Here is a 9,055-nt window from a genome sequence, read left to right as displayed (position 1 = left end):
AGTTCCACAGCTGCTGCGTGGGAGACTCGGATCCAGACCCCCCAGGCTGGTCTGTTTCTAGACTTGGGAGTGTTTTCTTTCCTTTTTCACTTTAGGGCTGCACGCAGGGCATATGGACGTTCCCAGGCTGGGGGGCAAATCAGAGCTACAGCCACCGGCCTACACCACCGCCACAGCAATGCAGGATCTGAGCCGCATCTGCGACCTACACCACGGCTGGATCCTTAGCCCACGGAGCGAGGCCAGGGATCAAAGCCGAATTCTCTCATGGATACTAATTGGGCTCATTACTGATGAGCCAGCACGGGAACTCCCAGGAGTTTTTCTTCACCTGCCCTTCCGGCCATTGCACGGTGGTCCGTCCCTCCCCAGTGGGTGAGCGTTGGGTGATGTGGTGACCACATCTGACCTTCTTGGAGACCGACCAGGCTGAGGAAGGCATGTGACCCAGGTCAGAGGGGGGCACGTGACCCGGGTCAGAGGAGGGCTTGAGCATCATTCGCTGGAGGTCGATGGCAGGAGGACTAAAGGTGAGCAAAACCTCCCTGCGGGATGGGGAGTTTTTAAGGAGAAATGCTTCCCTGAGCTGACTGGGGGGGATCTCAGCCTGGTGCGACAGGACCAGGATTGCCTGTGGCCTCCTGAAGGTGGAAGACCCTGGGGGAGGGAGTCAGGCCTGGAACCCGAGGGCTGAGGGGGACATGGGGCACTCGGGGCGGGGGCTGGTCACAGCGAGGTCCCTCTTTCTCCTTCTTGGAGTTGGTGCCTATCTTCGTCTGCTCGGGCAGCCGCGAGGGCCACGGAGACTGGGAGGCTTAAACAGCCGGTCTTCACGTCTCTCAGCTCTGGAGGCTTGAAGGCTAAAAGAAATGTTCAGCCAGTTTGGACTGGGGAAGAGCTGTCCTCTGGGCTTGCAGACAGCCGCTCCTCAGAGCCTGTGGCGGTGAGGGGGGCGGCGGTGCAAGAAGAGTGAGGAGGGAGGTTGGGTCCTGTGGGGTGAGAGCCTCACCCTGAGGGCCTCTCTGCCCTCTAACTGCACCCCTAAAGGCCTGATTTGCAAAGGCAGTCACATCAGGGAACAGGGCCGCCACCTGGTTTGGGAGAGCCTCGGTTCAGTCCACAGCTGTCCTGGTCCCTCGCTTCCTGCTCGCCTTTCCTTCCTGGCCTCACGTCCCGCAGGGACACAAGGGCTGCATTTCTGCGCAGACCTCAGCCCGGAAGCACCATCCTTGTTGCGCCAAGCCAGTAGGGTGGCTGCGGCCTAGTCGTTGGCTTCAAAGCCAGGGCTGGCATCTCCTTCCCGCCCTCACTGAACGGCCCCTCCTGGACCTCCCTCAGCCTTCCCGTGGGAGTAAGAAGGGCCACAGGGAGGCCAGGCAGCCCAGGCCAGCAGAGGCCAGGAGCCGGACTTCAAACCCAGTTCAGCCCTAACCAGCCAGATGGCCCCAGACAAGCCTTTACGTCTCCTTGGGCCTCAGGTGTCGCCTCTACAACAGAGGCCACATTCGAAACCCTGCCCCCACCCCAACCCCACCCCGGACACAGCTGTTGCAGGTAACTGGGGAAAGCCCTGGAAAGAGGCAAAAACAGGAACAGGTGTAACGGGTAAATGTGAGCGTGACTGCAGTTAAGAAGCCGTAAGGTTCGGGCCACGAAGAAGATGCCTCTGCCTGGGCCGTGGCTGTAGAGTCAAGAAACTTCAGGTTTGGGCCATGACGAAGATGCCTCTGCCTGGACCCAGGCTCCCCGGCCAGCTGCGGGCAAAGGGACTGCGTCTTGGGGCCTGGTCAGGACTCGCCCCGTGGGCACTGGCTCTCTGCTGTGAACGTGGCGTGAGGTTCTCCGGCTCCTTTTGGCTGCTTGAGGCATATGGTTCCAGAGAAAGAGAGACCAATTCCCTCAGGACCCAGGGGCCTGTCATCCCTCTGGAGACAAAGGCCTGCCTGCTCTGTTTTTCAAACGTCAGGACGTCCCCTCATGAAGGTGGCCCGGCAGGCCTGGCCCCTGCATTTGTCCACTAGACAGAGACGGTGGCCTGTCCTCCCCATGTCCAGGACTCTGAAGGGAAACACCGTCAAAGAGAAAGGAGAAAACCCCACGTTCTTTCCAGGTAAGGAATCTGATTTGTTTATAAACTGAATGTGTAGAAAGAGCGTGGGCTACTTGGTTGAAGAAAGTCTTTCAAAACCACAGAAATGTGGCCCAGGATGGGGCGGACTGTGTCAAGTCAGGCCTAAGGCAGAGCTACGCTGTCTTTCTGTGGCCGCGGAAGTCGTGGAAAGGCAGAGGGTGCAAAGACGCCCATTATGGTCCATTTTTCACGGAGCCGCTCTCTCTTGCTGTAGTATTGGGGCCTTGATTGCCTAGAACTGGGTGGGCCTGGCCTTTCCTCACAGAGACCAGCCTTGGTTTACTGGGACCTTCTCTTGGCTTTCTTGCTGTGTGACCTTAGGTAGGATGCTTAACATTTCTGGGCCTCCATTGCCTCATCTTCAAAATGCAGAGAAAGACATGGACAAGGGTACACACCCTCCAGGCTTATTGTGGGGCTCCGGAGTGATATTGCTGGAGTTCCCATTGTGGCTTGAAGGTCATGAATCCAACTAGTTTCCATGAGGATGTGGGTTTGACCCCTGGCCCTGCTCTGTGGATTAAGGATCTGGCTTTACTGGGAGCTGTGGTGTAGATTGCAGATGTGGCTCGTATATACTGTGGTGGTGACTGTGGCGTAGCTCCCATGGGACCCTTAGCCTGGGAACTTTCAGATGATGAGGTGTGGCCCTAAAACGCGGTGGGTCGGGGGAGTGATATGGCTAGGCAATATTGCCTAGACAAACCCCAGTGGTGCAAGGGTGGGAAAACCAGCCACCACATCACTGAGCCTACTGGGACTTCAGTTTATCAGATCTTTTTCCTTCTGGAAGTTAGGGAGATTCCTCAGGAGAAATCACCTGAAACTGAGAGGGGTGTGCAGAGGGCCGTGCCCACCTGAATTACTCACTAACCATTAACTCAAGGTCGCCTCTGATTTCTAGAAAACACCTCTTACCCATTGAGTGGTTTCTATCAGCTGAGGGCATAGAATCAGGCTGTAGGTGACAGAGGGCTTGGAAGTCACCTCGTCCTAGCCCTGCTTTCCACAGGCTCAGAGAAGGGGGGGCAGAGCTGGCAGGGGCCCCAGTGACATACACAGGAGTTGGTCACTGAGCTGGGATGGGACTCCAAGTCTCCTGGCTTCCAGCAACCAGAGGGAGCAAACAAAATGGAGTTCTCTCTTTCCTTCTCTTGACACGTCGAAATTTTGCCTTGATTCTGATTCGAACAGGAGAGCAGAGATCTCAGTTGGTGCCAGTGAGCTGGGCTGTGTTTGGACTGTGCTGTGTTTCAGTTTGGGGTGGTTTGGTTCTCAAGGTTAAAATTCAGACGGTGTCACATAAACATGCAAATCTCCAGCTTCTCTTGGAAATTCAGATGTCGGTGACATGGGCGTCTCATGGCCACAGTTGCCAGAGCAGATTAGCATTTGTTCCCTTTAGACAGGCACGTGAGCTCCACCTGGCCAGCCCGCCTCATTGCTTAGTGTACCTGCCTGGATTCATGGGGTGCCTGAGCAGTGGCACCTGAGTAGAACCTGCTTCTCCAGGAAGGTTTATTCTCCCTAGCTCATCAGAAAACACATCGACAACAGGTGGTTCCTGTTTTTCTGCCTCTCCATTCTCTCAACCAGTTAACCTGGCTTCAGGTAAAAGCGAGAGCGTATGACATCTTATTCCATAATAAAGTTATTTTTCTAGGGTTCACTTTGAAAACTGCGAACGTTCCAGAAGAAACTCCTGTTTTCTTTCCCAGTTGACCTAGTTGCAAAGGAAAAATCTCATTTTCTTAAAGAGCCGAGACCTTGCTGGTGTGGTGTGTGGACAGGCTGGTCAGTATTTCCATTAGGAACACTTTCCTGGACTTTCAAATCCAGCCAAAAAGATGTGTTTTGGACCCAAGTTGGTCCTCCCCCAGTGGAACCTGGGAATCTTTATTTCAAGGACTCTTCCAAAACATCTTTCACTCTTGAAGCACAAATATATGTGGTTTGCGGCGTCCTTCACCACGGTTGGGGGCTTGGGGGTTTTGCTGCCTGATGTTTTTCCAACCTTTAATTTTAAAGCCATCATCTTCTCCCTTTATTTCCATGGTTAAAATTGGCATTTTTTTTTTTTTTCCTATTGGAAGAGGATTGCATAAAAGGGCGCTTTGTCTGTCATTCCCCGTTGGTGTTCACCCTGACACAGGGCCTTGGCACAATCCCTAGAGCGAATGTCTCCTAAGTGTGTGAATATATATTACCGCCAAAAATCAGTGGGTATGATTTAATAACGAATTAAGAGGCGATTGCCTTCCCAGGAGTCCTTTGCTTGTTAGTCGTCTTTCGATAGTTGCCTGCCCTTTGCAGGTAGTTTTGAGGTCTTGATGGCCTTAATTATCAGGAAATAGAGTTCTAGGCCTGGTATGATGGTTTTCGGGGAAACCTGGGAAAAGCTACTCTGAATCACTTACTTTCATTTTCAAGAATTACGTGATGGAGTGCCTGGAGTGGCGTGGCGGAAATGAATCCGACTAGTGAACACGAGGATGAAGGTTTGATCCCTGGCCTTGCTCAGTGGGTTAAGGATCCAGCGTTGTTGTGAGCTGTGGTGGAGGAGCAGATGAGGCTTGGATCCCATGGTGGCTGTGGCTGTGGCTGTGTCTGTGACTGTGGCTGGCAGCTGCCGCTCCGATTTGACGCCTAGCCTGGGAACTTCCGTATGTCATGGATGTGGCCCTAAAAAGCAAAAAAAAAAAAAAGGATTACTTGACATTTTAAGTATGAGGGGTGGCCTGCAGAATACGGCCCAATAAGTGGCCACCTGCTCTGTTCCCATCAACCCACTCTGCTCTTCTTCCCTGTTCTCTAACTCAGTCAAGACCACTTGTCAGCCAGAGACCTAGATGCATCCTGATTCCTTCCTTTTGTCCTCTCCAATGTCCAGTAGCCACCACTCCCTGGCCACCGTGCTGATGAAAACACCCAGGCTCTCTCCTCCTTATTCACATGTCCACCACCGTGGCCCTACCTCTGTTATCCCATCTCTTGCCTGGCCTTCGCCTCCTGGCTAGCCTGGCGGAAACTGTCTCTCCCCAGCCAGGCCACCCTCCACCTCGCTACCAGTTTGAATCCCCTAAAAGTCACATCTCCTCCCATTCCATTCTCTTGCTTAAAAACTTTTGGTCCCTGGTCTGGGAACTTCCATATGCTGCAGGTGTGGCCTTAAAAAGAAAAACAAAAAACAAAAAACAAACCAAAAAACCCCTGTATCTTTGGAGTTCCTATTGTGGCTCAGCGGTTTAAGAAGCTGACCAGTATCCATGAAGATGTGGGTTCGATCCCTGACCTCACTCAGTGGGTTAAGGATCTGGCATTGCTGCAAGCTGCGGCATAGGGCACTGATGTGCCTTGGATCTGGCGCGGCTGTGGTTAGGCCAGAAGCTGCAGCTCCTATTCGACTCCTAGTCTGAGAACTAGGTACAGCCCTAAACACGCACACAATCAAAAACTTTTGTTGTTGGTCCCTGCTCACTCGGGATAAAATCCAAATTCTGCAGCATGACATTCTAACCAAATTTCCAGGCCTGTCCTATGCCACTTCTCCCTGAGGGACCTTATGTTCTGTCACTCCCAACCTGTTATTCCATGGACAACCTCTCCCCAAATCAACGTTCAGTTTTCTGGAATGGTTTTCCCAGAAGCCTTTCTTTGGGAAACTCATTCATGGCCGGGTCAAACCTCATAGCCTTTGGAAGGCTCTCTTGGCCTCTTGCAGGTGGAATTCACACTTGACCCCAAGCTCAGCAACAGTATCATGTATTATGGCGTCTCTTTCTTTGGGTCTTTTCCCCTAGACTATGAACACTTCAAAGATGTTATTCCAGATCCCTACTGATTTCTGACTTCTGCCTCCTAATACCTAAACCATAGGATGGGTCATTCATATCTTATGAATTGAATACTGAGAGCTAATATTTATAAAGGACATGGCAGGCTCTGTACACTTTAATTTTCATAACTTCCTTTGAGGTCTCAGCACTCTTAGAATTCTATTTGCTGGTAAGAAGACGGGGGCCGATGGAGAGGTTATTTGTGTTACCCAGGGTTACACAGCCTGGATTGCCTTTATCCTGCCTGAAAACAGAGCCTGTCTGTGGGTGAATCCCAACATCATTCTCTTTCCCAAGTCAAGTGCCCTGATCAACCTTTGGATAGATTTGAGGTCAAGGTCATGGTAAGGACTCAAAGCCAGGATTTTCATCTCAGACTGGAGACCCATCTCTGGGCTCTTGATGCCTCAGCTGCTAGAGCCAGGTGAGCCCCGGGAGGCGTGGGGAGGAAGGCTGATAAAGGGCTGGCTCCCCTTTGGGAGCAAATCATCTAAAACTGAAAATCCTGATCTGAACAAACACCTCCTGGGGAGAGTCAAGCCCCCAGAACAAAGGCAGAGACACCCCGGCCCCTTTATCACCACCCTGGTTATGTGGGAGTCTCTCTGAGGTCAGCAACTAGATACCGGGCAGATCTGTAAGCCCAGATGGGATTGGTCGTTTTTCTGCACATTGTCCAGGGCACAGGCTTGTACATGAACGATGACCCAGTGTGACTCTTGCATGTGGCTGAAATTTCCCATCAGGAGAGCCAAGGTAATTACCTCCTTCCTGGAAGGAGGTGGAGGGATTCATCTCTCTGGAATGTTTGGGTACAGTCTTCCCTGGAGGTGGGGACCTTTCTAGGCAGGTGGGCTGCCAGGGCCAGAGGCTTGAGGAGTGGGCCTCACTGGGGTTCCACTGCCGGCTCTGACACCAAGGGAGGCGTTTGCTGCTTCTCTCCAGCATAATTCCCTCTTTGACCCTTCCCAATCATCTCTTCTCTCTGTGGTTGTGGGAATGGACTCAGCTGCTGGGCCCGGGGTGGGAGCCGTGTGAAGGCTGGGCCAACCCGCTCGTCTGGTCAGGACTGGACATGAGATCTCAGCCAATCCAGGCACAGGACTTCGGCGGCAAGTGCAGGGCAATGGGCTGTTCTCTTCCTCCTGCGTATGTCTGAGCAGTTCTGTGACCCTGGGGGCTGGACGTGCCAATCCTTAGTCCTACCCCAGGCCTCCTGAGTCAGCATCTCTGAGCCAGAGCCCAGGCAGCAAGCCCTCCGGGAAATTCTGACAGCACTCCCGTTTGGGAATCACTTCTCTACTTCATTCAATTTACAGATGATTAAAAAAAAAAAAAAAAAAGGCACAAAGGAACAAGGTGATTTGCCCGAAGCCACAGAGTTAGGGAGGCGCCAAGCCAGGTCGAGAACTTGGCCGTGCTCTCACCCACGCCAGGCAAGGGGCATCGCTGTGTTTCCATTAAACTGTAAAACTATCAGCAACAGGAATCTCTTCTCACCTTCGCAGGGCCTCCCTTACCCGTCCTTTGCTCCGGGATGAACATAAATTTCCCTCGCTCTGAGGTTATGTGGAGTGAAGCCTCGTGCTCGCTCACAGACTTGACCTTGGCTGCCCTCAGGAGACCTTGGAGTTGGCAAGGACCACGTCCTGCCTGAAGGGACAGGTCTGCCTTTGGCCCAAGAGCCGGGGCATGCCGGGAGAAAGGTGGGTGCCATCCTTTCTGGGGTCAAGGTCCCGGCCTCCTGGCTGGCTCCTTCCTGCTCCATCTGGGCTCCCAGTGTTGACTGGCCACCCAAGGCTCCACTCTGTGTGTGTGGGGGGGGGGACGGGGGTGTAGGTGGGGGGGCCCAGCTGGTTCCTGGCCAGAGTCTGGCTCCAGTCTGGAAGTCCAGGCATACCTAAGTCGTCTCTCGTGGCTCCCCAATGCCATATTAGGCTGCCCCCTCTGAAGGCTGGAATCTCTGACTCATCCTCCCCCTCCCCCACGCCCTCTCACTCCTGCCAGTTTGGGCCAAGATTAGAATTCCCTCAAATCTGTGGGTTCTAAGGTTTATGTGCTATTTCAGTTTGGCAAATGACTCCTCCTTGTCTCAAGTTAGAAAAAGAAGTCCTTTCCTGGAAGGGGCTTGGGAAGGCTTTTCTCGGTGGCCCCATGGTTCAGGCAATTGGAAAAGTGATGATTGCTGAGCACGTGAGTCAGAGAGAAGTTGAGCTGTTTCTCAAATACATCCTGGGGGTAAGAGGTGAGAAGCACCGAGACCTCCTCATCAGAATGGCAGTCCCATCTGCCCTCCTGGAGTTTCCACGCCCCTGCTTAGTCTTCTCTGGGTATTTTCTTAACCCACGCTCCAGTCCCGCCAGGTAGGCAGACGTTCCCATTCTACAGATGAGAAACCTGAGGCTCAGAGAAGTCAAGTCCAGAGGCCGAGACCACAGAGCTGAGAGGTGGCATCAGGTGGCATCCGGACAGGAGCTCCCATCTCATCTGTGGTTCGACTGGGCAGGTTCATGGGAAGAGAACCAGCTGCGTGATCTCCATCCCTTTGCCTAAGGATTTTTTTTCGTTTTTTTGCTTTTCAGGGCCGCACTCGCAGCACATGGAGCTTCCCAGGCTAGGGGTCAAATTGGAGCTACAGCTGCCGGAGCTGCCGGCCTACACCACAGCCATAGCCACGTAGGATCTGAGCAGCATCTGCCACCTACACCACAGCTCACAGCAACGCCGGATCCTTAACCCACTGAGCGAGGCCAGGTATCAAACCTGCAACCTCATGGTTCCTCGTCAGGTTCGTTTCCACTGCGCCACAATGGGAACTCCATGCTGAGGATTTGAAAGGTGCCTCAGGTAGGGCTTTGGGCATGTGGGCAACAGAATAAGAAACTGAAAACCAGGGGGAAGAATCCGGAGAAAGCAGACAAGCCAGACAGAGGGACTGGAGCGTGGGCTGCTCTGAGAGTCTTGGCAGAAGTGGATGGAAGGTCTGCCTGGTGCTGCCCCTGGAACAAGGGCACCAGCCTCCTCCTGCTGTTTTTGTTCTGCTCATGATTCAGATTCCAAGGAAAACCTGCTAGTGGGTGGAGGTGCC

The 9,055-nt window shown here is 53.2% G+C and overlaps 1 long non-coding RNA gene across 1 annotated transcript in view; it reads left to right on the top strand.

Annotated features, from left to right (window-relative positions):
• LOC110256797 overlaps window positions 262–9,055 on the top strand; it is a 29,909-nt gene continuing 21,115 nt past the window's right edge. The window contains exon 1 of the long non-coding RNA XR_002338794.1: window positions 262–2,110. This is a non-coding gene — a long non-coding RNA (uncharacterized LOC110256797). The remainder of the gene's footprint in view (window positions 2,111–9,055) is intronic.

This window comes from Sus scrofa, chromosome 14 (genome assembly GCF_000003025.6).
Source record: "Sus scrofa isolate TJ Tabasco breed Duroc chromosome 14, Sscrofa11.1, whole genome shotgun sequence".
In the NCBI taxonomy this organism is placed as follows: Eukaryota; Metazoa; Chordata; class Mammalia; order Artiodactyla; family Suidae; genus Sus; species Sus scrofa.
The sequence above is the reverse complement of the archived record's forward strand: the minus strand, read 5'-3'. Positions and strand labels throughout refer to the sequence as shown.